This window comes from Pteropus alecto, unplaced genomic scaffold, assembly GCF_000325575.1.
Source record: "Pteropus alecto unplaced genomic scaffold, ASM32557v1 scaffold146, whole genome shotgun sequence".
NCBI lineage: Eukaryota > Metazoa > Chordata > Mammalia > Chiroptera > Pteropodidae > Pteropus > Pteropus alecto.
The window spans coordinates 8170422-8182634 of record NW_006442107.1 but is presented as its reverse complement, the minus strand read 5'-3'; the positions used below and the strand labels follow the sequence as shown (position 1 = coordinate 8182634).

The window sequence follows — 12213 nt, the reverse complement described above, 5'->3', positions numbered from 1 at the left end:
TCCCCCAAAGAAACAAACCAAAGTTCTTGCATTTAGGCTTTGGACCTCTGATTAGTCTGATAGAAACATATGCCCATCTCCAAATCAACCAGTGCTGGGAGATGGAATGAGCTAATTCATTCATAGACATTGCTCGCATGTTTTATTTCTGAGTCAAAGTTAGAGTCAGCTTCCTAGGAACTACAATCCTAAGGTAAGGGAAGTGGGTGGGAGCCCTAAACAGACATGGGAACTATTTCTTATAGTGTTTGATGGGATGTCTTGTAGCTCAAAATACAACATATACACTCTATATTGACTTCTTATTGCTTTCTCCAAGTACACAGATTCCATCTCTCTATGCATATTGAGAGAAGAAACATTGGATAAACTCATAAACCAATAAAGGTTTATTGCTTCTAGAATTGCAAATTTATTTGACAAATCTGTATAGCCATTTTTTTCCTAAGGGAAATTAAATTTTTGTATAGAGCCCTAAATAAAATACATTACTATTTTAAGGCTCTGAGTAAAAGATTCAGAACTTCAAAGACCAATACCTGCTACAAAAAAAAAAAAAGTGGTATTCTAACAGTACTTATTATTCATTTAATAATATATTTGTAAGTATTCGATATCATACAGGTTTCTCAGCCCTCTGTTGTAAATTGTTTTGTTTGTTTCAAAAAAATGTTCATAAGCTCCTACTCACTGCCTTCATTTTAAAAATAGTGATAAAAGAGAGGTTGTCACTGATTAAGCTCATTGGGAATGACACGGACATTGTATAGTATCCTCAGTTTACGTATGACCTTTCCCCCGCTGGTATTATCCATATTTCTCTTTTTGAAAGAGCTTGAGAAAGAGTGACACATGATTTACCTTGTAGGTTTTCTAACTGCATGAATGCAAATGTTAGGTTTGAGTTCAGACTTCAGTAGAAGGAAAGAGTAGGCATTTTTTTCCTATACTCCAAGACATAGAGAGCCATTTTGTGCAACAAATAGTATTTCTGAGCCTAACGGCACCTGCCAAAATAGCACATTTGTAATCAGAAAGTAGCTCACTCATCTACCAGACCCACTTTCAATATGTAATTAGAATTCTGCTGCCTCAACTCTGTGATTTAATGTCAGAATTATTTCTGGCTGCATATTGCAAACACTATTCTATTTAGTATACATGGTTTTCTTGAATGCTTTGTTCTGGGAACCATTTACCATTGATTTGTGTCCAGGTACATTTATCATGTTAGCCCAGCACAGTAATTAAATGGCTGAGGTCGTTCTGTATATGAATACGCTGTGCTCATTATTACCATTCTACTTAATTCAGCATCATCTGTAGACTTCTAAATATTGCTTCTACATCATCATCCGGTACATGCTCAAAAACATTCTTGCAATTTAAATGTCTTTCATTTCCAGCTGTGATTTTCGCTCCTGAAGTTTCATCATTTGCAGATCACAATATAGATTTGTGTAGTAATAAAACTGCGGCTCTGAGAAAGATTTCAATAGTTTGTTCATATGGTTTGTCCCCTGCCTTTAGAATGAATTCCATTTCAGAACACTAGATTTCATCTTATTTTCACATATTATTGAGAAAAATCCTCAGTCTTCCTCCAGTGCTTTTTGGGCCTTATAGTGCAGATATGAAAATGCTCTGCTTAGTTCTCCTGTCGCAGGGAGTATAATTGACTGACACCTTCAGCTGCTATCCCTCTGGATCCATCACATTTTCACCAAGGTAATGCTTCCTGCAGCTGCATCCAGGCAATCACTGATCATTGTTGGGGCTGAAAGCAAGCCCATTCCAGCAAGACGTGTTGTTACTCTTCCAACAGGTGACTTGGACTTGGAGCTTCCCATTAGCCTTGCCAAGCCTTTCTTGGAACTGTGCTGAAGTCAGAGACTCTTCTTACCTCAATAATTCTTTCTTCTCTCTCTCCTTCCATACCTGCATTACAGTCTGGAGGCTGTCCTATTTTCCCCTGCTCTGTCCTCCAATATACCTATGTCATTTGTAATCCTATCTTGATATTAGCTTCTTGAAGTACATAAACTAATGCAACTTACTATTAGAAAAACCTTGCATAGGTTCAATTATAATTCTATATACCAACAAAAAATTACCCTTCCAGGTTGTTGTTTGGTGGAGATTGAGAAAAAAACATAGGAAGGATAAAATATCCCTATACCTGAAGAATTGTACTAAGGTATTTGAAAGCACTTTTTCTTGTCATCAGTGCAACATCCCTGTAACTTAATTCATTAATAACCCACATACCTAATTTATTGTATCCTTTATTTCTATTACATTTTATAGATTCTAAGGTAAATGGTTTTTCACATTTTAACATCTCTGAAGTTGTGATGTATTTTACAAGTACGGGTATGTCATAATTTAAGTGGCAATCTTTTTACCTTAGTGGCAAATAAATAATAGAATATCTTACAATGAGTGGCATCTAAATTTTATCAAGTTCTGTCTTTTCTCACTATACAGTTTCTCTGTATTGTGTGTGTGTGTGTGTGTGTGTGTGTGTGTGGAGAGCCTTAAAGCAAGCATTTTATATCTTCTCCAACTCCATTTGATTGGTGATTTGTATAATGGAAGGGGATCTTCAAATATGCCCATATTTCAGTTCCATTTAGCTATTTTAATACAACATTCCTAGATATCTGAAAGAAAATCCTAAAGTTGTGTTCAGAAATTCGCAATGCTTGTATACCATGAGATTTTTTTCTCTACTGAGTTTTTAATCAGTTTTGTGAATATATTGAAGACTTATGATAAGAATGCTTTTTTGGAACCCAGATTTCATCCATTTTCATCAAATCAAGTCCTCACATGCATTCATTTTTGGATGCATTTGATTCTAAGAAGAATAAAGATCATGTTAGCAATTTAAAAAAGTGTCACCACCATAGATCAAAATAGTAGTATAATCTATTCATACATAAGTTAAAGATAAACATCATTAGAGAAAACAAAAACAATTACTGATATTTTTTGATAATGTAATGGAGTGATAAAAAACATACAGTACAGAGTCAGATTTACTTGAATAAAAATCTATATAATATTAACTAGCCTTACATATTTAATATGTATTAATAAGTACATAAGTGACCCTATATCTCACTAGGAATCTGTGCCATCAACCCTCAGTTCCAATCCCACTCTTCTATATTCTGCTTTGTGATGCTGGGCCTGACACTCCATAAATTACATTTCTGCTTTGCCAGTGGTTCCCCGTTGGGCTTGGTGCTTCAGGAAGATTGCATAGGTGGATGAGGGAGGAGGCGACTCCTTTCTTTGTTTCCTTTCTCTGCCAGTCTCACCATAGCAACGCTTCTTCACTCCAGCAGCAGCAATCCCTTCCTGTGGCAACTGCCAAATCTAATTTACATTGTTCCAATGTTTGTAGAACAGTAGAGACAGCAGCACCAGTCAGTTGGTGCTAAGAGACCTGTGTCTTAATCCCAGAGGGCTAATCCCAGAGGGTCCCTCCTTCAAGACCAAAGACTCCAGCACTAGTCAAGTAGCACTTCTTCTTCAGAGGTCAGCATTTCATCTCCTTGGAGCTGTCATCTAAGCTTCTAAGTTTTCATAATTCCAACTTCATCTCTCCGTTTTCTCAGTCGTAGGCATGGAGACTGCTTTCTTCAGTTGCTACTTCAGTGACACCTTAGCACATGTGGTATAATGGAGCTCCTTATATAAAGCTTAAGTAAACTTCTTGTGCTCTTCTCTCTCCAACCTTGCATTCAGTGATGTCAGGTTGGTAGCCTGGAATCAGCCAGGGTCACATATGTTTATCATTGACATCAGCAAACAGTAAAATTTAACGTTACTTCCACACCCACATCACAGTGCCAGTTTACTAGCCCGCCATAACTTATAGTTCTCCGATTCATGTTTTAGTTGCCTAGTTAATAACTTAATACTTAGTTGAGGTGACTTTAACTCAAAATCTCTCTGACTTCTGACTGGACCCTAAATAATCCAGTATCGTTTTTCTCAATCATAAAATAAGAATTGTAAAATATATTTTATATTATGTTTCATGTGAGGATAAAGTAAGACAACATAGTTAGGATGCTTAACCTAGTACATTATAAGCATTCTCCAAATGACTGGGTCATAACAATTTATTAAATTTGAATCTATCTTTTTAATTTTTTTTTAGCTAATATTTTCTCTTTCTTCCATTTTAAACTGTTAGAAAATTCTCAAAGTGGATAACTTTGCCCCAAAGAGAACATTTGCTATTTGATAATGTCTGGAGACATTTTTGGTTGTCACAACTTCTGAGGGAGGACGTTATGAGCATTTAAATGGGTAGAGTCCAAGGACGATGCTAACATGCAATGCACAGGACGGCCACTCATGACAAGGAATTATTGAGCCAAAAACGTAAATATTGCTAAGGAGGAGAAATCCTTAGATAAATTCTCAATGTTCCCTTTCTTCAGAGATTTTGGCTTAACTAAAAGCAAATTTTTTGAAGTCTTCTTCATTTTGTAAAAGCCTGGACTTATTGCAGAACTGATATGAAGAGAGGTAGAGAGAAAAAGAAGTGATGGGGAGAGGGAGAGAGAGAGATACAGAGAGAGGGAGAGGGAGAGAGAGCACCAGCACAGGCTTTATATGTAACAGCTAAAAACAAGAAAAACACAATGCACATAAAAAGGAGAATGGATAATAAAGTGTGGTATACGCACACTTGATGGAATGCTGCTCAGTAATAAAAAGTACTAACTACTGATGAACACAGCAACTTGGATGACTCTTGGAATAATTATGCTGAGTCAAAGAAATCAAACAAAAAAATACATATTTGGTTATTCCACTTATCTAAAATTCTAGAAAATGAAAACTAATTTATAGTGACAAACAGATTAGTGGATGCCTGTGGGAAGCTGGAAGGAGAGAAAGGCAGAAGCTAAGGATTACAAAGGTGCATAAAGAAAGTTTTGTGGGTTATATTTTCACTATCTTGATCGTGGTGATGGTTTCATGGGTGTACCCTTATGTCAAAACTGTTTAGATTTTACAATTTAAATATATATGGTTTATCATGTTAATTAAATTTCAACAAGGCTATTTTTTAAAGTGTCACATATATATATATATATACACCAAAGGAATTTTTGCTGCAATGTAATGCTGTCTCTTTTTTATTAGCACCAGAAGCAAAGGCATAATAGTAGATAGGGAAAAAAAAGAGAGAAAATCTGTGTAATAGAAACATTCAAGCTACCAAGTTAAAGATATGCTTAACTTAAAAGTTAAATTTGCCTTTCATAGACAAATCATAGAAGACTAAGATTAGTTACAGCTGAAATGGCTAGCTTTGCTACCATATCAACTTCATTTAATGTACTGACTTAAAAGTAGATATGACTGCCTGCTCAAAAATAATTTATTTTCCTTTCATTGGTCTCTCGAAGTATCAATAAAAACAAATTGACCATTACAGTGATGAAATTTGTTGGGTATATGTCTGCATAGCCAGATGTATGAAAACTTCTATTCTTACTCTGTTACATGTGTTTGAGCACTTTATATTGCATTTGGGTGCTTTATTTTTCTGTCTGGATGGAGTTAGAGTAAGTTGCCTCCAAAACTTTTTCCAATTCTGAAAGTCTATGATTCCTTTATCCAAATCTAGGTATACCATTTCTGCTCTGGTGAAACATCTGTTTCTTTCATTCGTGTCCATCTTCTTCCATCTCTCTTTCATTAACATTTTCCCTCCAATCTTTCCTTTCTTTTCTAGACTCTAATATCTTTCCTGTTTTTGTATATTAATGACCAACATTTGACAGGTTTTTCATTACAAATATTCTGTACCACAAAACAGTCTATTTTCACTGCTAATTGAATGGTCTACATAATTCTTAAAATAAAGCCTTGCTACTTAAGTGAGCCTGAAAGAAGTGTGATACAGCATGTTTTTGCCAAGTTGTAGGTTTGTCTCCATTTTAGAAAATCAAATACTTATGCCACCTAGTGTCTGTCAAGGAAAGCACAGAAACATTAAAACTGTATCTCCAACAAAATCAGAGTGGCAGATCCCAATCTACTGAGCTTACATATGATTTATTCTATTCATATGACACATCTCCCCATGATGACATGTTGTCCCTCATTTGAACCTCACCATAGAGCAACACTAGCATCAGCCTAGACAGGGATTTGGTACTCCTCATTCATACTGGCTAATTCCCCATTTCTCAGGGGAAAAAAAAATGTTTCTCTCATTTCCTCATTTCTCTGTTCATTGATATAATATCAGAAAATTCTTGAGTTGGAAAGGATCTTAAAAATAATCTAATGCAAACTTCTCATGAAATTCCGCCAAGTAGTAGCAGATTCATCAGAAAAACACAAGCCTCTTTCCTCCCAGTAAAAAGCTTCTGATATGATGTTGACCATACCTTATCTCATAAAATTTACAATTAATTAAGGAGACAAGACATAGCTAAGAGAAATAGCTAAGAAGCACAAATAAAAGAAAGAAAATACTGTGAAATCTATCAATGAATATATTCAGTACTTTTCGTAATTTGTCATTTGAAATGGAGATTATTGGTATAGTTATATGTTTATTTACTTAACTGATCAAAACAAAAATAGGGCAGAGGTTGTTTTCCATAACATTGTGGAACTTGGCTAAGAGCCATGGCATCAACTGGGAAAGAACCAGGCAGAGGAAGGTCTTGGACTGAAGATAGGGGCTGGCTTGTACAGAGTGGCAGGGGTTCCAAGATGCCATAAATTAGTATACTAATAAATATGTAAAGAGTACCAATTTTGAGGGAAGAGTAGCGCATTAGCAGTAGTGATGAATAGTGACAGTCATAATCAAGTGAGGCAGTGATCGGGCTGCTAGTTGAAGTTTGAATGGCAGAGTTGCCTCTAATCCTGGGAGAGGAACTGCTGAGAAAAATTAGGATAGCATTATGTTAGACTCTTAATTTTACTGGTGCAATGGAAGACTTGGGTTCCAGATGTTAATTGTGCTATAACAAGCCACCCCACAGTGCCTCCTCCCCCCTCAAAAAAAAACCCTGAAGGCTGTGGTTCAATATTTCAATGTAGAACAACACAGGAGCACTTAGAACCACACTGAGTCACTTCGAGTTCACAGAACCAGGGAACTTGCCCTATCATTTCGTATACTAGGCTTATGTGTACTAGCAAGATTGTCTCTAGCTGTTTTATATTAGGGAGATGTCTCCTATTGCACTTTCTACTCAAGATTCCTTCATTTAACACTGTTTACTGAGGGCTTACCCTGTGCTGAGCACAGTGATGGTTTCTAACACAATAGTTAAAAACAAAATACATTTTCTGCCAACATGGAACTGCAATTTTGATGAAAGTTAGATGCAACTACAGGATAAACTAGATAAATTAGATGAAACTACAGATTAATCTCTTAATTGTCTGCTAGTAAGTGTGGCTGGAAAGTCATATATTAACTATGACAGCTTAAATTAATTTTATAATTGATACTCTGTAGAAGTAGATTCAAATAACACCCCCAAATTCAATATCTTTACCATAATATTTAAAAACTAAAGTAGTTTTTGCCAGTTGTAGACATTAAGTTAATAATTAAGGAGAAAACATCCCTTGTAGCAATATAGCAAATAGAGAGCAAAGGGATTTCATTAAACAAGTGAAATTGAACCAAGAATGATAGAGGAGCAGGCAAAAATAGAGCATCACAGGATAGTTTGTTACTCAGAGCCTGCTGAGAAATGGACACTCCTCAATCCACTTTTCTCTGAATGTATTAATGTCTTACTTCAATGGATATTGACTGATTCCCAATAGGCGATACCATAAAGATTTAAGGAGTGAATGAGTGAATGAATGAATGCATGCCAATGACGCTTATCACAGGCTGTCCTCTATTCTCTTTGGCCTGTGATGAGAAGTGGAGTCGGCAGTCAACCTAATTCTTCACTCACTTTCATTAGCAATTTGTACCCTAAGTATAATCTTCTCACCACTCCATGCTGTTTTAATCATTGGTCACTATAAGCTTCGAAAAATTAAAAAATATATTTTCATTAAAAAGCAAAAAGGTTGAAGAACTGCAGAATAGAGAGTTAATCAAGACTTTCAATTCTATTAAATCTGATGTGGCAGCTTTAAGCACACACCCGCCCATCTTATTGACAATACAACAGACTGAACTTCTCAAAATGAATGACAGCTCCATTTGCCAGGCAGCCATTTTGAGTGGCAGTTTCACTTGCACTATGTCCATTTTGAGTGGCATCTCAACATCAAGAACACCTAGTTTGATTGACAGCTTCACATACAAGGAAGTTAAGCCAAGATATCTCTGAGAAGCTGAGAAGAAGGTGTGAGAGAGATGTGTTTTGGGGCTTTGGATCCTTCTCCATCCTTTATTCTGTGAATAGTTCATCATCTCTACTTAAAAGAGTATAAAATACACACATGTAAAGAAGACAAGACTTGATTTCTCACAGCTGTGCTTCAAGTCAACACAATTTTGTGTTGTGCCACGGGGAAATGTTTGTATCCCTCTAAATGATATAAAACATAATCATGTTCTAAGTTATTATTGAAATTTTAGTTACACCTACTAAATTGTCTAATTGTTTCATTAACCATCAAAAGACCCAACACTTTCTACTTTTCATAGTAATTTCCACGCTATTTTAGCAAACATTTTTTACTTTAGATTTGATTTCACTGAAAAACACAAAGGATCCAATAACAGGAAATGGCTTCCTAAAATGTTCATCTAAGCCATACTAAAAACTAAAATTACTTATTGAGCACCTACTATGTGAATAACACAGTGCTAGGAACTGGTCATTAGAAAATACAGTGACTGGAGGAAGATTTTTCAAAAGTGTTTAGCAATAGTACACCCATAGATGAATTATTGTGTTAAGTTTTAGGCACTACTTATTAAGGAGATTATGAAGTTAAAATACACAGAGTATGGCAACTAGGGCAGTGATGAGATAGGAAATCATATTACATATGATTTGAGTCAATGAACTTGGATGTTTTAGGAAAAAATATGGATTTAAAGGAACATGAGAGTCAATATCAAATAACTAAAGGAGTACCAATTTGGAAGAGAGAAGATACTCATTTTTTTAATAATAAGCTGAAAACAAAGAGGAGAAAACAAGGTTCTATGGTTAGAAATCAGAGGGAGGCAAAATTAAGCTAAATATAAGAAAAAATTTTCTAACAATTAGAGGAAGTAAAAATGTAATGGTTTAGCTCTTAAATACCATTAGGAATTAACCTGAAAAGAATGTTATTATTATCACCAATTGTTATTATAACAATAACTCACCCATCTAGTGATCTTCGGGGCTCTTTTAAAATATATATTTTCTAATTTTCTCTAACAATTTCCAATTAGATTGTGTTAGTCTGTTCAGGCTGCTATAACACAATACTGGGTGACTTATAAACAACAAAAATGTATTTCTCAAAATTCTGGAGGCCGGAAAGTCCAAGATCAAGAAACTAGAAGAACTTGCTTCCCAGTTCATAGACAGCTCAAAATTCTGGAGGCTGGAAAGTCCAAGATCAAGAAACTGGAAGATTTGGTGGTCGGTGAGAACTTGCTTCCTGGTTCATAGACAGTCCTCATTCTCCACGTCCTCACATGACAGAAAATGGGCAAAAGATAGCTCTAGGATCTCTTTGATAAGGGCATTAATCTCATTCGTGAGGGCTCTGCCTTCATGCCTTAATCACCTTCCAAAGGTCCCACCTCCAAATATCATTATATTGGGGATTTGACTTTCATGTATACATTTTAGGAGGACAGTTGAGTAGGCAGCCAACCTAATTCAATCTATAGCATAGATTCACACACACACACTTAAGTAATTTGCCTAAGATGATATGGCTAAATTTTTATTTAAATTATGTCTATATTATGCTAAGTGAAATAAGTCAGGCAGAGAAAGACAAATACCATATGATTTCACTTATATGTGGAATCTATAAAAAAAAAAACACACACAAAATAAATGAACAAACAAAACAGAAACAAACTCATAGATACAGAGAACATTTTGATGGTTGCCAGATGAGAGGGTGGTAAAGGGGTAAGGGATTAAAAAGTACAAAATAGTCATAGGGATGTAAAGTACAACATAAGGAATATAGTCAATAATATAATAACTATATGTGGTGTCAGATGGGTACTAGGTTTATCAGGGTGATCACTTTGTAAATTATATAAATGTCTAATTACTATGTTGTATACGTTGTATGCCTGAAACTAAGATAATATTGTATGTCACTGTAATTGAAAAATAAACACAATTAAAGAAAAAAAAGTATTTCCAGAATGTGTATATGGTTGCATTAAATGATCTCTTACTCTTTTTCCAAGTATCTATTGAATTCTATAGAATTCATCAGATATATAAGAGAAAACACTAACAAAGAATATAATCTACCTAATGCTCAGGACATACGTTTTCCATATAAATAATGCTATACATTTGTTTAATAACGTTTAAGTGAGGAGATTAGACTCTGTGACCTTGCCGTTTCTTTCAACACTAAGCTTATGTAGATTATCTATCAATCTAGCACCCTTAAATTTTTATAGTACTTTCTCAACAGTTTTCTTGTTTGACACCAATAAACATCTTGTGAAAGGAGAATGATCGGTATTAACATTTCTATGTTATAGACAATGAAATAGCAGCCCAGTGAAGTCAAGAACCTTTTTAAAAGTCACCAAGGACTTAAGCTAGAGAGCCCACATTGAACGTGACCTTCTGGCTGCCGATCTAGAGTTCCTTCTACGAAACCCCACCACTTTAATTTCATTTTCTTTTTTCCTTTTCTTTTTTTTCAGGGGGGAGCACGAACGTAGTCCCCCACTAGCAGAAATTATGCAGTCGAGTCTCCCATATGTGGGGAAATCATAGCAGGCAGCACGGCCGAGTGCGATGGCAGAGCCTCGCCCTGGGAGAACCACCTTTGGGATCATGATGTCTCCCCTGTATCATTTTCATTTTTTAAAATGGTGTTAAAAATCCTTCCCTACTTTCCTTCCCAATCTTCCCAACATATTTTTACTTTCACAGATTCAAGCTGCTGATTGGGTGCTAGCCAGAGTGTCCCTGTCTCAAGCTCATAACCTGTGATAGTTTCTTATTGAACACTAAATCAAATATATAATTTCTATCTCAGTTTTAAAGAGTTCTATAGATTGGTCACACATTACTTTTCCAGGCTTACTTCATAATAGCCTCTGTATCAGCCTGCTCAGGCTGCCATAACAAACAACCAGAAACTAGGTGGCTTAGACAATAGAAATTTGTTTTCTCACAGTTCTGGAGGGTAGAAGTCGAAGATCAAGACGTAGCAGTTTGGGTTTCTCCTGACACCTTTCTCCTTGACTGTCTTCTTGCGGTGTGTCCTCACAGGCATGATCTTTCCTCTGTGCATATGCTCTCCTGGTGTTTCTTTTTGTGTCCAAACACCTCCTGGTGTTCTTTTAAGGACACCAGTCATACTGAATTAGAAACCATCTTAATGGCTTCATTAGCTTAACGGGCACCCGATTTAGCCTGTCACGGCCTCTAACCGGACCTTACGCTTAAGCCATAAATGCAGAATTCTCATTCCCTAAATAAAACCTATATTTTTCCACCACTTCATCTTTGAACTGAATATCTTTGAGATGAGAGGTTGGGATTGCATATGTCTAGTTAACTCAGTAACAAAGAAGAAAACCAGGGCTTTCTAAAAAGAAAAATTAGCTGACCTACCCAAGGACTGCAAGCTGATCAGTCAGTAGCACTGTAAGAATTAGAAAAATCCATGGAGAGAGAGCAGAGGCTTTATACTAATGGTCATGTTTCCTGTCAGCTATTCTATCTAGCCGATATAAGTGAGACTCCCAGTCATTTTTACCAATCAGAATTTTATTTGCTCTAAAAAGATTCCTTACATGGAATTTCTCGGATGAAGACCTTCTTGATTTCCCTAGCCAGAAATTAACCTTCTCTTTTCAGAAACGTAAGGCTTTACCTTATAGCGTTTCCCATGTTATAGTTATATATGTATTGTTTTAACTCTCCTATCTGATGTAAGTGTCTCAAGCAGTGAATAAATGAAAAAACGAGTCATTTGTTTCTCCATGATAGCACCTAACGCCTTGGTTTGCATATACACATACCAAATGCT

At 35.8% G+C, this 12213-nt stretch overlaps 1 non-coding gene across 1 annotated transcript; it reads right to left on the bottom strand.

Annotated features, from left to right (window-relative positions):
- Window positions 1–10873: 10873 nt before the first annotated feature.
- Window positions 10874–11033, bottom strand: LOC112469474. Its single transcript, XR_003042622.1, has one exon. It is a non-coding gene; the product is annotated as a U1 spliceosomal RNA (small nuclear RNA).
- Window positions 11034–12213: the final 1180 nt, after the last annotated feature.